Source organism: Carettochelys insculpta, chromosome 33 (assembly GCF_033958435.1).
Source record: "Carettochelys insculpta isolate YL-2023 chromosome 33, ASM3395843v1, whole genome shotgun sequence".
NCBI lineage: Eukaryota > Metazoa > Chordata > Testudines > Carettochelyidae > Carettochelys > Carettochelys insculpta.
The window spans coordinates 2499682-2517486 of record NC_134169.1 but is presented as its reverse complement, the minus strand read 5'-3'; the positions used below and the strand labels follow the sequence as shown (position 1 = coordinate 2517486).

At 54.4% G+C, this 17805-nt stretch overlaps 2 non-coding genes across 2 annotated transcripts; both read right to left on the bottom strand.

Annotated features, from left to right (window-relative positions):
* Positions 1–3189: 3189 nt before the first annotated feature.
* TRNAR-UCU (transfer RNA arginine (anticodon UCU)) lies at positions 3190–3262 on the bottom strand. Its single transcript has one exon. It is a non-coding gene; the product is annotated as a tRNA-Arg (tRNA).
* Positions 3263–7302: 4040 nt separating this feature from the next.
* On the bottom strand, positions 7303–7376 carry TRNAI-AAU (transfer RNA isoleucine (anticodon AAU)). Its single transcript has one exon. It is a non-coding gene; the product is annotated as a tRNA-Ile (tRNA).
* Between the last annotated feature and the right edge of the window lie 10429 nt (positions 7377–17805).

Below are 17805 nucleotides of genomic sequence, written 5' to 3'. Positions count from 1 at the left end.
AAACAGCCTGGAGGTGAATATCTCGAGACAGTTCCCACTCAGCAGCACAACGGGCATAAAAGAGGCTCCCTGCCTGCTCTCGCTCCACGCTGCCCCTAAGGTCGCGTCTACACTAGCAAGTACATTCGAAATTAGAACTGGAAGACCGAGCTCTTTCAAAAGAACTCGCGGAGCGTCCACACTCACCCTGTGCCCTTTCGAAAGTAAGTTTGAAAGAACTCCCGTGTTCTTTCGAAGTCGGTCCTCCGTTCCCAGGATGGGAAGAGCACACTCCTTAGAAAGACAATTTCAAAAGAGATCAAGTGTAGACGCTCCGCGGCCCGCTCATTCGAAAGGGAGAGTCCTCCACGGCGGCAATCAGCCGGCAGGCGGCAGCACCGCTCAGAGCACAGACGGAGCTCTATGGTTCTAGTGTCCGACCACGCTTAAGAGGATGCAGGCTCCCAGAAACCCTCAGGCAGGAAGCTGAGAGCGTGGAGTCGGCAGTGAGGCGACACTGCTCTCCAGCTCACCAGCCACCACGACCGACAGCCAGTCCCCCACACCACCCAGACCTATGGCCAGCCACCCAGATCCCCGCCCACCCCAGGGGCCCTCCGAAGACAGCGGGGAGTTGTCCCAGGAGGCGGCCCAGGCCCTGAATCATCGAACCCCCTCCTGGACAGAAGCCGAGATCCCGGACCTCCTCTCCCTCTGGAAGGATGAGGGGGTCCTCTAACAAAGGGGGGGTCCTTTGCCGCAATGCGGTCACCTTTCAGCGGCTGGCAAAGGGGCCGCTCGGCCACGGCCACCCCACCTGCACACTGGACCAGGTCCGGTCAAAGGTAAAAGAACTGCGGCAGGGGTATTGCAGGGCCTGGGACGCAGCCGTGAGGGCGGGGGCAGCCTCCACAAGCTGCCCATACTACAAAGAGCTCCACTGCCTCCTGGGGCTGAAGGAGGCCGGACCTCCCACCATCTTCCTCAACACATCCGTCAGGGACACTGAGCCAGAGACAGCGACCGAGGGCGAGGAGCATCCGGGGTCGTTCACCAGCACAGGTGACCACGGACAGCACAGCCACTCGACCCCACCAGCGATGACAAGGGCTCAAGCAAAGGGGCTCTTGTCATTGATCTCCCATCCAGGCCATCCAGCTGGGTCCGGTCCGACTGTGCCTCACCTGCCTTCCTGGAGGGACCACTAGGTAGGTGCCATGAACACCAGCCTCCCTAGTGCTCAGGGAGGGAGTGTCAGGTCCCACTCGGGGAGGCCACAGGCATCCCACAGGGCCACCAGTCCAGGTGCATGTGGACCCTGGACAGCTCTGTTCCCCAGGCTCTCAGGGGCATGATGAGCGGCACTCAGCACCACATAGATGGAACAGCATCAGGGCTGCCCAGACATGGAGGCAGCAGGGAAACAGCATCCGGGGGGGTGCGTTCCCCCAGGACTGCCAGCCAACCCCACCTCTGCAGAGACCCACCCTGTCACCTGTACCTCTCTGCCCCTCTCCTGAGCTCCCATGGGCAAAGCTGCTCATCATGGACTTCCTCCAGGGCCTGCTCCTTGTGCTTCTGCACCCCACCCCCAAGGGCCCTTCCTGTGCCTTCCCCAGCCCTCTGCCCACCAGAGCAGCAGCTGGGGGACCTGAGTGAAGAAGCAGAACTCAGGCAGGAAGAGGAGCAGGGCAGGCAGGGACTGGCACCACTGGTGAGTTACCTGGGCCTGTGGTGCTGCAGAAGCAGGTGTCCAGGGAGGGAGCCTGTGAGGCCAGAAGTCCTTTGGGGGGAGATGGGGAGCAGAGAAAGCCAATGGAGCTGCTGTCAGGGGCTGGTGCCCTTTGCAGAGGGCTCCTGCTGCTCCTTCCTGTGGGAGGTGTGTGCTGCAGAGTTGGGAATCTGGGGATCCTCACCTCCCCCAGGACCACTCTGCAGCCCTTCCCTCTGCCTCGGGTGGTGACTCCCACTTGCTCCCTGCCAGCCTCTGAGCCTGGTTCCTTCAGCTCTTTGGGCCTCCTGCCCAGAGCAGCCGCAAGAAGGAAAGCAGAAAAGACCTGCCCATGACCTTGGCATTATTAGCACCACGCTCTGACCAACTGAGCTAGCCGGCCACTTGCAAAAAGGCTCTCACAAGGGGCCTTTTTGGAAATGAGCAACAGGCAGCTGCAGGGCCACTGAACAGGGATTTTCTCCCCTCCCCCACCAGCCTGGCCTCCCCTTTCAGACTCTCTCACCCATCCCCCACTGCTCTGAGCCCAGCTGGGGGTTCCCTCAACCCCGGCTGCCCCTTGCCAGCTCTCCTGGGTCCTGCAGTGGGTCCCTCAGATCCTGTCTCTCCCACCCCTCCCCACTGCCCTGATCCCCTTGTCCCCTTAGACCCTGCCGACCCCCCAACTGCCCTTTTCCCCTCCTCCCTCAGCCACAAGCCCTGCCCGGGTTCCCCTTCACACCTGCCACCTCTCCCCCCTGGCAGCCAAACTCCTCCTCCCTCTGCACTGCACAGTCACCAGCTGAAACCTTGGGCCCTGCCCAGGGGCTGTGTCAGAACGTCTCCCACCTGCACAATTCATGTCCACGGCAGGGGGTTTGCTTCCCAGCAAGGTTAGGAAATGTTGGGGAGGAAGCAAAAGGAAGCTACAAGAGGCACGTCGGCCAGGTTTATTGCCGTATTGGAAACAGTAGTAGTTCCCTGTAGATTTCTTAGTCAAAGTCAGGGCATACTACAAATATGCACCCACAGTCAATGGACTCGGCTCGGTCAGTGGCGGGACTTTCCACTGCCCCCTCGGCCGGACCCAGACCACATCCCACGATTACATTCTTATACACAGGTAGAAACAGCTTACTCATCACTCCTGACGTATTGAGGTACAGCCCTTCTACATAGTCAGGTGCCGCCTCTCACCTTGTACATGGTGGTTTGAACAAAACCCTATCCATCATATTACCCTTTTGCCCCTGTCATTGGGACGGGTCAGACTGTTCTTTCTGATCTGTGGAATGCTCCAGGGTCAGGTGTTCTAGTACTATGTTCCTGTTTGAACACACAAACCAGACAGGTTTCTTCAACATCAACCCTCTTCTTGCCAACTTCTGAGAGCACTGCATTCCTTTTGCTTACAGATGCACTTTGCTTTCTGTTAGCAGAGTTTTGACCATTATTTTGGTTCAGGCCTAAGGCTGGGCCTGTACTTACTACACATACTTCACCCCAGGTGGGATTTGAACCCACAATCCTTGGCTTAGAAGGCCAACGCCTTATCCATTAGGCCACTGGGGTACAGAAGCAAAGGGAAGCAATGAGGGATAAAATTCTCTCTCAAAAATGTACATTTCTCACCAAGGAAGACAAAACATTTGCTCTTTCTTTGTCTTTGTTCTTTCTTTGTTCTGAATCTGAGAAATGCCCACGCACTAACTCTGCAGTAGCAACAAAGCAGTGACCCGCACCCAGCTAGATGTTCAGTTACCATCCCTGGCCATTCACCAGGAAGGGACACGTGGGCAACAGGTTCACAATGGCCATGAAAGGCAGCTGATCAATGGGCTTGACACCATGAGCTGTTTGGCTCTGACACACACCGAGGATCTTTCTGGCACCCAGATGAGCGTGTAAATAAAGGGACATTGACATGATCATTTCTCCTCTCCTCCTGTACCTACACTGAAGGCAGCAACAATGTTGGAAGGACAAAGAAACTTTTGATGTGGCCTAACTGGAAAAGCATCCCAGGAAGCACAAACTGCTAGAAGTTATGGGGAAGGGAAACCTTCCAATCTGGCTCAGCGTGAGCACATTTAGGAATTAGACTGGAATTTCTCTTTTCTTTCTCTTGTAACAGTTCTGGACTCCTGCACCAATACCACCTGGAAACACATGCAACTGATCTTTTTGTGGGGAATAAATGCTTTTTAATGTTTCATCGAAGCTGCTGCAGTTTTGATTGACGTTTGGGGAGTCTATGAAAGGAAACGTGCAGGAAACTGGGCCTGTTGACCTCATCAGGTCCCTTCCACTTCTAGTACTCTATGAAAGAGACTGGAGGATAGTCACCCCTTTGATTTACTGAGGAACTCATGAAGGAGCTCAGTCTCACAAGAGGGTCTACAGCTGTGTAATGTAAGCCTTTCATCTGAATGAAACAGCAGCAACCAGGGCCTGTTTCAAAATCTAGTGGTCCCTTTTTCATTTATCTCACATAGAACTGGCTCAAGCCCCCACCCAGAAGCCTGGGAAATTCGCACAGCCCTGGGTGCCTCGCAGGGGCAATGCTTCCACACTCACAAGCACAGAGTCTGAGTGGAGAAAATGAGCTTTTCATGAAAGAGGCAGAAAAGTCATATGGCATAAGCTTGGGAAAATACCACACCCAGAGTTCACAACCAAGCCTCAAGTCAGTGTCCCCGCTCAAGCAGATGGAGCAGTGCCCTTTGCCTCTCAGGCTTAGCTGTCCTATACTGGAAAGAGCCAATCCACACACCCAAACGTTCTCCCTAACCCCTTCAAAAGCCCCACTTACAAGTCTTCCCAGTCTGTGCAGGCCCTGACACATCACTTCAGACTTGTCTACACTCACCCCTTCATAAAACTTGGGCATATGAGCAGACAGGAATAAGGGGACTTCGAAGTAGCCGGGGTCCTTTGGAAAAGGATCCCTGTCTGGATGAGTCGCGCAGCCGCGAGCCGCGTCATTGTCGAAGTGCCACAGAAGCCCGCATGCTAATGAGGTGCTGAATATGTAGTTCAAAACAAGACAGGCAGAGCAGCAGCTGCTCAGAAGACACCCAGCACTGCAGGTCAGGCGGTCACTCATCAGCACCGCAGTGAAGGGGTATTAGGAATGGTAATAGAGTGAAGGGAATAAAGGGCAGAGACCCTCCCAGCAAAGCAGAGTGAAGCCTCCTGCTAGGTTTCACCTCAGACCCTGCCTATCCCCTCCCTCTTCAGCTGTGAGCAGGGCACACGGCCCATGTTCCCTGGCAGGGGGTAACACCATCTCCACATTCTGCAACTTGCTTCTGACGGAGGGACCCCAGTCTGCTGCCTGCTCCTGAGCTCAGCTGCTCCCAGCTCACCCAGAGCACATGGCCTTGGAGCAGCAGCTGCCCTGTCTGCTCTCCTACCCACAGACACAGAGCCCACAGGAGTCACCCCAACTCCAGAACCTTCTGCCTGCTAAACCTGCCCACCGAAAGTGATGCAGACACAACTCACCCCTGTCCCCTTCAGGGGTGTCTCCCTGTCAGGTGCATGGGTCACATGTGCATCACCACGTTCTCTCACCAGAGGCAGCCCAGCCTTGTGGGAGGGCTCTATGGGCATCACTGCCTGCATCACAATGCCACTGCCTGGTGCTGCTGGGGTCTGGCAGCCTGGCTTTGCAGTGCCTGCTGACCTCTGAACAGCTGCTGCTGGCTGGGTCACCTCCCTGCATCCAGAGTTTTGCTGAGCTACATGGGCAGTCTCACCAGATCACACCAGCATGAGCCCTCTAGGGATCTCTGGGCACACCACCTAGTTCTTCGGCACCAACCAATTGCCCCAACCCCTCCATCCAGCTCAGCCAAAGACCTAGATCCAGCAGGCATCATGAGTCACCTCGCTTTCTCTCTCGCATTGGATCAGAGAGGGAAGCAGCACAGCGCCCCAACTAAATCATCCCAGCCAGGGTCTGTTCAAGCCAGGACTGGAAAACCTCTAGGGATGAAGATTGCAACACCTGTCTAGGTAAAGCATTGCAGTATTTCATCATCCTCCTGGTGAAATAAAAGCAGCACTACTCAAATACTGGACTATTACTGCTGTGACCTGCATTTGAAACCAGGTTGCTGCAGCCACAATGCAGAGTACAAACCCCTGTTCGATCACAGCAGGCTACAGAAGGCCAGGATGGTGCTTTCTTTAACTTTCTCAGGTTTCACCTGACAGTCTGGGACCCAGCATGTGGCCCCAGGCATGGGCAGGTTTCTTGGGTTCCTGATGCACAAGGCAAGGTGAATGCAGCTTTCCCAGCCTGGGACTCAAACCCTGAAACCTCCAAATAAGGTCCTAACCCTGATAGAGCCGGGCAGGTCACTGAAATAATATAGAAATAACAGACAGCTTTTTGCAAGGCAGTAAACCTCATTCTCCTGCAACAGTGCCAATTCCAAAACAGAGATTTTGGAATTGGGCTGTATAGGCAGGTAATTGGGGCTATTAAAAATAAGTTATTCAAGAATAGCGTATTCCAAAACTACTCTGCTGTGCAGTGATATCCCCAGCATGGCCTCCAGCGTCTCTATTCACAGACAGGCTCTGTTTGTGCATGGAGGAGCCATTTTGAAATATGTTTTCTTTATTCTGGGGCTGCCGTGTTGCGTGAAGGCGTCATTGTGAACTAGATTATTTTGGAGGAATAATTCTGGAATAAACTCTTCTGAAATAACTCTGCACCTCTCTGGTCAGTGCCTGTCAGCATCATGTAAAGCACCAGAATGTCCACTCTGGCCTGTGACAGCTGCACTGGGGAGGCTGGTGCCAGTGCTGGAAGCTCCCGAGGAGTGGGAGGGGATCAGGTTTGCTTGGCCTGTTCCCTCTGAGGCCACCTGTGCTCCTCCTCCCATTTCACCTCTTCCTATCCCAGCTCTGCCTCTTCCCCTGAGCTCTGCCCCTAGCAGCCTGCTGCTCTCTCCTCTCCTCCCCACAGGCCTCTCCCCGTTCCCCAAGGGCTGCCAGCCAACCCCACCTCTGCAGAGACCCACCCACCCACCCTGTCACCTCTACCTCTCTGCCCCTCTCCTGAGCTCCCGTGGCCAAAGCTGCTCATCATGGACTTCCTCCAGGGCCTGCTCCTTGTGCTTCTGCACCCCACCTCCAAGGGCCCTTCCTGCGCCTTCCCCAGCCCTCTGCCCACCAGAGCAGCAGCTGGGGGACCTGGGTGAAGAAGCAGAACTCAGGCAGGAAGAGGAGCAGGGCAGGCAGGGACTGGCACCACTGGTGAGTTACCTGGGCCTGTGGTGCTGCAGTAGCAGGTGTCCAGGGAGGGAGCCAGAAGTCCTTTGTGGGGAGATGGGGAGCAGAGAAAGCCAATGGAGCTGCTGTTAGGGGCTGGTGCCCTTGGCAGAGGGCTCCTGCTGCCCCTTCCTGTGGGAGGTGTGTGTTGCAGAGCTGGGAATCTGGGGAACCTCACCTCCCCCAGGCCCACTCTGCAGCCCTTCCCTCTGCCTGGGGTGGTGACTCCCACTTGCTCCCTGCCAGCCTCTCAGCCTGGTTCCTTCAGCTCTTTTGGCCTCCTGCCCAGAGCAGCCACAAGAAGGAAAGCAGAAAAGACCTGCCCATGGCCAGCATGGGGCTTGAACCCATGACCTTGGCGTTATTAGAACCACACTCTGACCAACTGAGCTAGCCGGCCAGCTGCGAAAAGTCTCACAAGGGACCTTTTTGGAACGGAGCAACAGGCAGCTGCAGGGCCACTGGACGGAGATTTCCTCCCCTCCCCCACCAGCCTGGCCTCCCCTTTCAGACTCTCTCACCCATCCCCCACTGCTCAGAGCCCAGCTGGGGGTTCCCTCAGCCCCGGCTGCCCCTTGCCAGCTGTCCTGGGCCCTGCAGTGGGTCCCCTCAGATCCTGTCTCTCCCACCCCTCCCCACTGCCCTGATCCCCTTGTCCCCTCAGACCCTGCCGACCCCCCGCCCACTGCCCTTTTCCCCTCCTCCCTCAGCCACAAGCCCTGCCCGGGTTCCCCTTCACACCTGCCACCCGTCCCCCCGGCACCCGAATTCCCCCTCCCTCTGCACTGTTTGTCACCCACTGAGGTCTTGGGCCCTGCCACAGGCTGTGTCAGAACAGAGACAGCCCGTGGGTGCGGCCACTGCCTGGGGGGATCCTGCGTCTCTGTCTTCACGTGCCGCTGCTTCTTCCAGAAGTGGCGTAATAATGAGCTGTCCAGGAGGTGCGAATGGGGCATGGATGGAAATGTTCTGTTCCTCATTAGCACATGGGCACATTATTGGGAGCCCAGAAGAAGCTCTTCCAGACTCCAAAACACACGTTCAGACGCGCGTCCCACGGGGATCTTACAGAAGGAAACGCTCCCTCCAGAAGCCCCTGCTGTATTTGATCATCTCTCCCATGAGCTTATCATTTCCAGGGCTTTTGTTTTTCTTTTGTCGTCTTGAGTTGAACTCCCTGATGCTCCCCCCAAAGAGTGTGTTTGTTTCTCTCCCTGACCTCGCGTTGCCTATATTTTTCTTACACACAGTGTGGTTTGTGATCTGTCCTGAGTGTGCAGTTGGTTTCTTGGTCCAAAGCTGTGAGGAGAGCTTGGAAATGACCTTGGAAAGGTGAAGTTAAGTGTAGGATTTATTAGAGCACTGGGGGTTTATTGAAACCTGATTCTGTGGAAAGCCCAGTGCTTCATTTTTCAGGTAGGGCTTGTTGGTCAAGGGGTATGATTCTCCCTTTGGGTGGGAGCGATCCTGGGTTCAAATCCCAAACAAGCCCTTGTTCTACTGTTGTCTAATACCTGATCCAGACAGATCATGGGCTCCTATCCTCTGACATGATTTTCCTCTGTTCATTTGCTAAGAGTAATGGAAAAGCCACTTGCTAATGGATGGCTCAGCTCAAGCATCAGCTCTGTCAAGATATGGTCCTGTCAGTGATTCCACCTCTCCTGTTCACTGTGGCAGCCCCTCTTGCTGGGAGAAGCTGCAACTGTCCAGCTTCTGACTCCCCCTTTTGTCTGGATGACTTGGCTGTTCTCCCTTCTGAGCTACAGTCCTTCATTTCTCTGGCACTCCCAGTCACCCAGACAATCCTCTCATTCCCTGCCACAAGCCTGGCCTGTGCCCTCAGTGGAGTTGGTGGAACCCAGGTGCTCCCTCCCTCTGGTTGCAGCCCAGCAGGGACCCTACACTGAGCACTTCTGGGCTTTTTCCTCCCACCTCTCCCTGCTCCTTCCCTAGACTGCTTCCTAGAACTCCCACTTCACTTCTCTGAACTGGCTATGAACCCTCAGCCATTCCAGTGTAAGGAACGTGCCAGCAGGCACTCAATGCTGCTGAAGGCTGGGAGGAATGTGTCTCCCACAGATCATTTCCATCAGTGCAAAGGGGTGCATGTGTGACACCTTGCAAACAAAACCTGATCAGTAGCAAGGAAGCAATGAGTATTGTCTATTTTAAACACATTGTTGTAAAATCAAAATTTATGCTCACACTCAGCATAAGAATTGTAAAATCTCACGAATGCTCCAAGCTGTAGTGCGGGACAGGGCAGTCATCGTAACTGCACAAGACATGGATTGCACAGGGCTCCCCTGCTTTAAAACATTGTGAAAGAAAAGGTACAGAAGTATGGATTGAGCTAGTTATCTGAATGCTTGTGTAATATTGTTCTGAACTTGGTTTTATTACTTCTCCATACCTGATAAAGTTAATAGTGAGAGCCAGTGTTTTAGTGGTAGTTATGGTCCCCAAGAGCTGCTATCATAGGTTTTTGTCGCAGGGGAACACCCCAGCAAATAGATTGACAAGCAGTTGGTTATTAGCACCAGCAGTGGATGGGTGGGGCAGCTGAGAGGGAACAAACTGAATGCTGGACCAACGCATAGGTGGCCTTGGCTCAGGTTCAATGAGGGAATGCATCAGTGTGATGTGTGGAGTCTGCATAAAATACAGACTTGATGGGTCACTTTTCATCCTTTGTCATCTGAATGCTAAAACCAAAATGCTTGGGAGGCGCGTCATGGAAGCCCTTTTTGCTGACGACTGTGCACTTTTGGCACACAAGGAATCTGATCTCCAGCTCATCGTCAACAAGGTTCCTGATGCCGCTTGCCTCTTTGGTTTACCATGAACCTAGGAAAGACTGAGGTCCTGTTTCAACCTGCTCCAGGATCTGTGGCTTTTCCCTGCTTCAAACTTTTTTAAAGGGAGAGAGTTAAAAACAGTAGAGGAGTTCAATTACCTTGGCAGTGTGATTGCCAGTGATGGCTCCCCTGTCAAAGAAATGAAAGCTGAGCACTAGGATGTCTTTTAGGAGACTTTCCTACAGAGCATCAGGCAGAAGCAGTACCTCTAGTTTTACAGCCCGTCCACTTGGAGTTTTGCTAAAACCTGAGTTTGAACCAGGGACCTTTGGATTTTCTATCTAACTTTCTCCCTACCAAGCTACTTCAGCATCTGCCCAAGCCCTTCTGAGGACATCCTTTCTCACTTGGAGATGATTCTGTCAGCCATCCCAAGCAAGAAATAAGTGATGGCAAGTGGCCATGCCTGCTCCCCTCAGCTTGACTCACTTCATTGTCCTTTCCTACTTTATTTCTCACATTGACCCAGTGGTCACAGGGGACTGCAGCACATTGATGGTGGGGAAGCAGATGGGCTGTGACATGACAACCGACAGGAAAAAGGATCCGACTGCCTCCTTCTAACAGGATCCTGGTGTGACCTGCAGGTGGCCAAGCTTTTGGGGAGGGGAAGGAGATAGGCAGGGCTACTCTTGTGTGAAAGGGCTATGAGGTACAAAGATGAAGCGGGTGTTTGCCCACAAAAGTTTATGCCCCACAATATCTCTCAGTCTGTCAGCTGCTTCAGGACTTCTGGTTGTTTTACTGAAACAAAGCACCCCCGAGATGATCCTTTGAAGAAGTGACCTGTAGGAATGAAGGACCCAATTCTGCGACTGCCTGAGGGAAGTTGGGAGAGGTTGATTTCCCAGAGGAAGGTGAAATCTCAAACAACAAGCTGGTTTGATCTTCTAAAAGTGAAGGTCTCTGCCAGACTCTCAGCCTGTTTCCTTCACCTCTTTTGGCCTCCCTGACTTTTGCAGTCAGGTAACTAAAAGCAGGGAATCACCTGGAAATTGGCTTCACCCCATGACTTTAACACTGTGAGCACCATGTTCAAAGCAGCTGAGGTAGCTGAGTGACTCACAAGGAGGAGTTTTGTAAAGGAGCAAGAGGCAGCTGCAGGGATATTGTTGCCTCTGGAATGAGATTGCTGCTGCTCCCCACTGCTCTGAATCCCATCCAGGCATCCCGTCAGAGTGTCCCCCGCCATCTGAACACCCAAATGGCATCTCCTCAGACTCTGTCACCCATTACCCACTGCTCTGAGCCACTGCCCGGAGACCCCTCAGACCTGGATGCCCCCATCATGCTGTCCTGCTGGATACCACTCAGACCCTCCCACATCTCAACCACCCACACGACCCTGGGCCAGACCTCAGTATCCCCTCAGATCCTGCCACCTGTCTTCCACTGCCCTGGGCCCTGGCTGGGTGCCCCTCAGATGCTGCCGCTCCTCCTCACTGCCTTGATCCCTGAGCAGGTATCACCACAGACTGTTAGACACGCGGCTCAGCAGTGGGACCCCCCCACCCAACTTCGCCCACGCGCTGGGAGCCAAGTTTGCTGTTGCAAGTCTGTGTTTCTATGATGGTAACCCTGGGCCCTGTGATTATTTCCAGTTTATCTGGTCTTGCAAAAGCATTGGCGTCCTGGCTGAGTAGATAAAACTGTGGGGCAGACACCCTATTGGATTTCTTTTCTCAAGTTCAAATCTCGCTTGCAGAGAGGCCAAAGCTTTGGAAAAACCCCTAACCAGGACAATTCACTTCACTAGTGTTTCCTACAATCTGTGCACTTTGGCGTCCATCCAGGAGAAATTCAAATGCCTCCGAGCTGATTAGCAGAGTGTGATGGGGGTCTGGGGTCCCCCAAGCTCTGCACCCCGTCCGCAGGCAGGAGAGTCTCTCACTCAGCAGGAAAACAGCGGGTTTATTAGCCGACAGGACACAGCATCGTACAGAGTTGTCAGTGCAGCCGGCAGAGACAGCCAGTCCAATCCATGTTGGGGAGAGGAGGCCCCGAGGGGCCCCCAGAGCTGGGGCCTGGCCCCCTCCTTGGTCTCTCTCTCCCTCAGCCCAGACTAACTGCTTCCAGCTCCCAGTTTCAATTCAAACCCCTCAGGCTCCACCTTCTCCTTTGTTTGCAGTACAAAGGTGTTACCTGGTTGTCAGGGTTACCCTCAGCAGGAGCCCCACACCCTCTGTGATCCACACACACACAGGTATCCCCCACTCCATCACATCTCTCCCCCCTTCCAGACCGAACTGAGCGGGGTCACTCAGCCAGTGACCTGGGGAAGTTTGGGGCCCTCCCCTCGTGATTGGGCATCGGCTGCACCCTTAGTGCTCCCCTTGATGTGCACCACCTCCATGTCATAATTCTCCTGGGGGAGGCTCCAACTTAGGAGCTTGGTATTGGCCCTTTTCATGTGATGCAGCCGGGCAAGTCCCTTTAGTTCCCTCAGGTTGGTTGGTCTCCCTGCTTCTGTCTCTGGTCCATCAGCCACGTTCTCAAGTCAGGCAGGCAGAGCCCATACAGCTGCTGCAGCACCAAAGGATTAAATAGTTTTTTTTTGGTCTGGGCCCTGCCCTGTCTGCCCACCAGTCCATACAGCTGCTCCGGCCAATGTTTGGAATTCAGTTACAGTCCAGTAAAGGAAGGTACAAATGCTTCCACCCTTGGCATTTAGCCAGACCGCCACAATGGTTGTGTGCCTCAGTTTCCCCTTCCATGCCACACAATAGGTTTGGAATGTTCCTTCTCACGTGAGAGGTTGCAAAACTAGTTACAGGGAACAATGGTGACATTTTAGAGTTACAGACTCCTTTAACATACAACTCATGCTTCTACATCAATGTCATCATGTCAAATGGCTCTTTCCAAACATTCAGTGCATGGTACAATTCTACAGCTTTTGGTAGCAGCACCCCTTGGTTACAGCAGTCAGTGTGAGTAACAGAACAAACCCATTGCAACTGTACATTTACGTTGCTCTTTGGTAGACCACAACCTTTGTGCAACATCCTTGAGAATTTGGATTTTTGGGGATAAATGGCTGAGGCCTTTCTTAGCACCATCAAGTTCTAATCTTCTCCCTTGCCCCCTGGGGTGGAAATTTGATCTCTCTGGCTGTGCCCTCCCTTCTAACAAGAGCTGGGCCATTGATGATCTCAGGGAGACGGCCCCCTCCCTACCAGTCTGGAAATTTGCAAACCAAACTGCTTTTTGAGAGTTGTTTTGTGAGTCCCAGACGCAGAATCCACATGAAGGAATCCCTGTTTATCCCTTACTGGCCCACCAGGCCCAAAGCTTCTTTGTCCTTCCACCTCCAACTACTGCCTCCCCATGGAATCAGAAGTGGAGTCCAGTATAAGAATATAAGTGTTTTCACCATCTGGAGATGGGGAATTGCTGAACCTCTCCTGCATCCTACAGAGACTGACTGTGCAGCTGTTTTACTTGGTTCTTACAGGGCTGCTCACATTCCCTGATAGTTTTCACTTTACTTGCACCAACTTCCAGTTCCTGAGAAACTTTTACCCTGCCTGCTTTGGACCCTTCCAGAGCACAGCCAGTGGTTTCATACTTAGGCAGGTCCTGGCCATCAGGAGCTGAAACAAACTTCTCCCCAGGCAAAGGGCTGCTCTGGCTCTTACAGACAAGCACCTTTCCTGTTCACTCACCTTTACCTCACTCCCATTTTCTTCAGTCCCCACAGACGGGTCAGGAAAAGTTTCAGGGAAATTCTTTTCCTCAAGAGCTCCCGCAAACAACAACTCACCCCTGTCTGCCTCCATGGGGGCACTGCTCCCTTGAGCCACAACCAGCTCCTGGGTTTCACCTACACCCCAGATCACTTCTGGCCCATTAGGCAGATTCCCATGTAATCCCCCTCCAGGCAGACAGCCAGTACCACCGGACAGAAGGTTAGGATCCCTTTCCTCCCTTCTGCTACCAGCTTCTTTATCTTCATCAGTCAGCGTAACTCCATTGCCCGTCTGTTCTTGTGTCCTGGTGAGAGGATGACTCTGGTAGGACAGAGTCCTCTAACCCCCTCCCAGTAACACCTCAGCATCAGGCAAAGAACAAGTACCAGAATCGTCTGGTCTCTGGGATTCCCTGATGATACTAACTGGATTAGACCAAGTTAAAGCATCATCTCCCCTGAGAGACACAGAGGTAGGCCCACTTCCCATCTGGGCTTCAGCTGCCCTCAGATCCAGCTCTGGGATCTTGGCTCCATCTGGAGCCCCCCAGGCTCAGGCAAAGGATTCACTTCCTCAGAAGCAGAAGCACTTTTCTTGCACCAAGGACCAGTGTCCTTAGCAGGGACACCACTGCCCATCCCAGAGCCATTCCCTCTGCTCCAGCCCCCATGGCAGGATTCAGAGTCACACCTGGAATGCTCTTTTCTGGTGGTTTCTTCTCCAGCCACCCCAGGCTGGTGAATCTTCCTCAGACAATGGGCTAGTTTCCTCATTGGCACCTTTTCCAAACGCAGGCTCTGCTCTCTTCCCAGGCTGCTGCTGCTGTTCAACACAGACAGACAATGGGAGACACTCTCTCCTTTGTCCCAGCCCCCCGGCTGGTCTCCACACACACACAGAGAAGGTGAAGCAGCTTCTCTCACAGACAACTTGCCATTGCCAGTGGATCAGCTGCTTTCCTGCACAGACACACAGGGACCTTCCTCGGCCCAGGCCTGGAAAACTCTTCGCAGGTCTGTCTTGGCCACTAGTAGATGATGGGTTGGAATCGCTGCTTCCCTCCTTGAGCTGTGGCAGGCCACTCGGTTCAGAGCTCCAGGCAGTCCAGGGTTCCCTGCCCCGATCCGGGCTCACCTCTGCAGGATTCTCCCCAGCCCTCAGCTCCGCCACCGCACATCCACGCTGCCTTGTCCAGCTTCTTTAATCTCGATTCGGTTTCCAGGTGCTGCCACTTCACAGCGGAGTTGCTCAGCGTGGTTGCAGGCTCTCAGGCTGATGCCCTCTGCACCCCACGATTCCTGGAAGAATCCCTTCAGTGTGCCAGGCTCCTTGCGGGTCACAAGCTGCCCGGGGTTAGGCAGTAGGCCCCTCTGCCCTCTGGGACCGACTCCAACAGGCTCCCAGCGGAACCCCTTCTTCAGTGTGACACCCGCTCTCAGGGACCATGAGCACCCTGTCTTGGGAAGGACTCATTCAGCGTCAGCCTCCTCAGGGGTCACTTGTTCCTGGGGGTTGGGCTCTCGGCCCCTCCACCTTCTGGGACCGACTCCAACAGACTCCCAGGAGTAACCCCTCCTCGGGTGTGACACCCCCTCTCGAGGACCACGACCGCAGTTGCTTGGGTTTGGCCGCAGGCCCCTCCGCCTTGGGGAACTGCACCTCACTGCCCTTCAGCACACCTGGGTCTCGCAGGCCCCACTTCTTCCAGGGCCCCGGTCACTTACTGCTGGATGCTCCATCCTCGGGGTGCAGAACATCCCACTTCTGACACCAGTGTGATGGGGTTTTGGGGTCCCCCAAGCTCTGCACCCTGTCTGCAGGCAGGAGAGTCTCTTACTCAGCAGGAAAACAGCAGGTTTATTAGCCGATAGGACACAGCATTGTACAGAGGAGTCAGTACAGCAGGCAGAGACAGCCAGTCCCATCCATGTTGGGGAGAGGAGGCCCCGAGGGCCCCCCAGAGCCGGGGCCTGGCCCCCTCCTTTGTCTCTGTCTTCCAGCCCAGACTAACTGCTTCCAACTCCCAGTTCCAATTCAAACCCCTCAGGCTCCACCTTCTCCTTTGTTTGCAGTACAAAGGTGTTACCTGGTTGTCAGGGTTACCCTCAGCAGGAGCCCCACACCCTCTGTGAGCCACACACACACACACAGGTATCCCCCACTCCATCACACAGCGTCCTGCTCCTTTCTTCTCTTTGTCTTTCTCAGCAAGGGGAGGAAAAAGAAGAGCCCACTTGCACTGGACATGAAGTAAACAACTGAGGAGAACTTGCTGAATACTCCCTATTGTCCTCCGTTCTACCAGCTGAGCTATTGAAATGCAGCACTTACCCCTCTGCCCGCTCCTGTAGCTAGTTCAACCCACCCACGTGTTATGACAAGTGCCACCCAGGTGATGGCATTTCAGCAGAGAGGAAGAAGAATCCAGGTGAGATTCTGTGGGACACTGGATATCACACAAGTTCCCCCAGTGAACTCAGCAACAAACACAGCAACTCATTTCTCTCCTGGCAGGGATTTCTGCTTCTATGGCTAGTCTGTGACTGAGCATTCCCTGCTCCTATGAGTTCCTGAAAGTGAGAACCTGCAATACCTTTTGGCAAGACGGAGCAGTTTTGTAATTAATGAACCAAAAACATCTGCCAACAGCCCTGGCCAGCTTGACTGTGCTCTGTGCACTGGCTGCAATGGACAGAGAGGCTCAAAGAGAAACAGACCAAATGGCTTGTGTGATGAAGTGGGGGATACCTGTGTGTGTGTGTGAGTGGCTCACAGAGGGTGTGGGGCTCCTGCTGAGGGTAACCCTGACGACCAGGTAACACCTTTGTACTGCAAACAAAGGAGGAGGTGGAGCCTGAGGGGTTTAAATTGGAACTGGGAGTTGGAAGCAGTGAGTCTGGGCTGGGAGAGAGAGAGAGACAAAGGAGGGGGCAAGGCCCCAGCTCTGGGGCCCCCTCGGGGCCTCCTCTCCCCAACATGGATTGAACTGGCTGTCTCTGCCTGCTGTACTGATTCCTCTGTACGATGCTGTGTCCTGTCGGCTAATAAACCTGCTGTTTTCCTGCTGAGTGAGAGACTCTCCTGCCTGTGGACAGGGTGCAGAGCTTAGGGGACCCCAGAACCCCATCACACTGGTGTCAGAAGTGGGATGTTCTGCACCCCGAGGATGGAGCATCCAGCAGTAAGTGACCGGGGCCCTGGAAGAAGTGGGGCCTGCGAGACCCAGGTGTGCTGAAGGGCAGTGAGGTGCAGTTCCCCAAGGCGGAGGGGTCTGCGGCCGAACCCAAGCAACTGCGGTCGTGGTCCTCGAGAGGGGGTGTCACACCCGAGGAGGGGTTACTCCTGGGAGTCCGTTGGAGTCGGCCCCAGAAGGTGGAGGGGCCGAGGGCCCAACCCCCAGGAACAAGTGACCCACGAGGAGGCTGACACGCTGAATGAGTTCTTCCCAAGACAGTGTGCTCATGGTCCTTGAGAGCGGGTGTCACACTGAAGAAGGGGTTCCTCTGAGAGTCTGTTGGAGTCGGTCCCAGAGGGCGGAGGGGCCTACGGCCTAACCCCGGGCAGCTTGTGACCCGCAAGAAGCCTGGCACACTGAAGGGATTCTTCCAGGAATCGTGGGGTGCAGAGGGCATCAGCCTAAGAGCCTGCAACCACGGTCAGCAACTCTGCTGTGAAGTGGCAGCACCTGGAAACCGAATCGAGATTAAAGAAGCTGGACAAGGCAGCGTGGATGTGCAGTGGCAGAGCTGAGGGTTAAGGAGAATCCTGCAGAGGTGAGCCCGGATCGGGGCAGGGAACCCTGGACTGCCTGGAGCTCTGAACCGAGTGGCCTGCCACAGCTCAAGGAGGGAAGGAGCGATTCCAACCCATCATCTACTAGTGGCCAAGACAGACCTGCGAAGCGTTTTCCAGGCCTGGGCCGAGGAAGGTGCCTGTGTGTCTGTGCAGGAAAGCAGCTTGTCCACTGGGAATGGCAAGTTGTCTGTGAGAGAAGCTGCTCCACCTTCTGTGTGTGTGTGGAGACCAGCCAGGGGGCTGGGACAAAGGAGAGAGTGTCTCCCATTGTCTGTCTGTGTTGAACAACAGCAGCAGCAGCCTGGGGAGAGAGCAGAGCCTGCGTTTGGAAAAGGTGCCAATGAGGAAACTAGCCCATTGTCTGAGGAAGATTCACCAGCCTGGGGTGGCTGGAGAAGGATCCACCAGAAAAGAGCATTCCAGGTGTGTCTCTGAATCCAGCCATGGGGGCTGGAGCAGAGGGAATGGCTCTGGGATGGGCAGT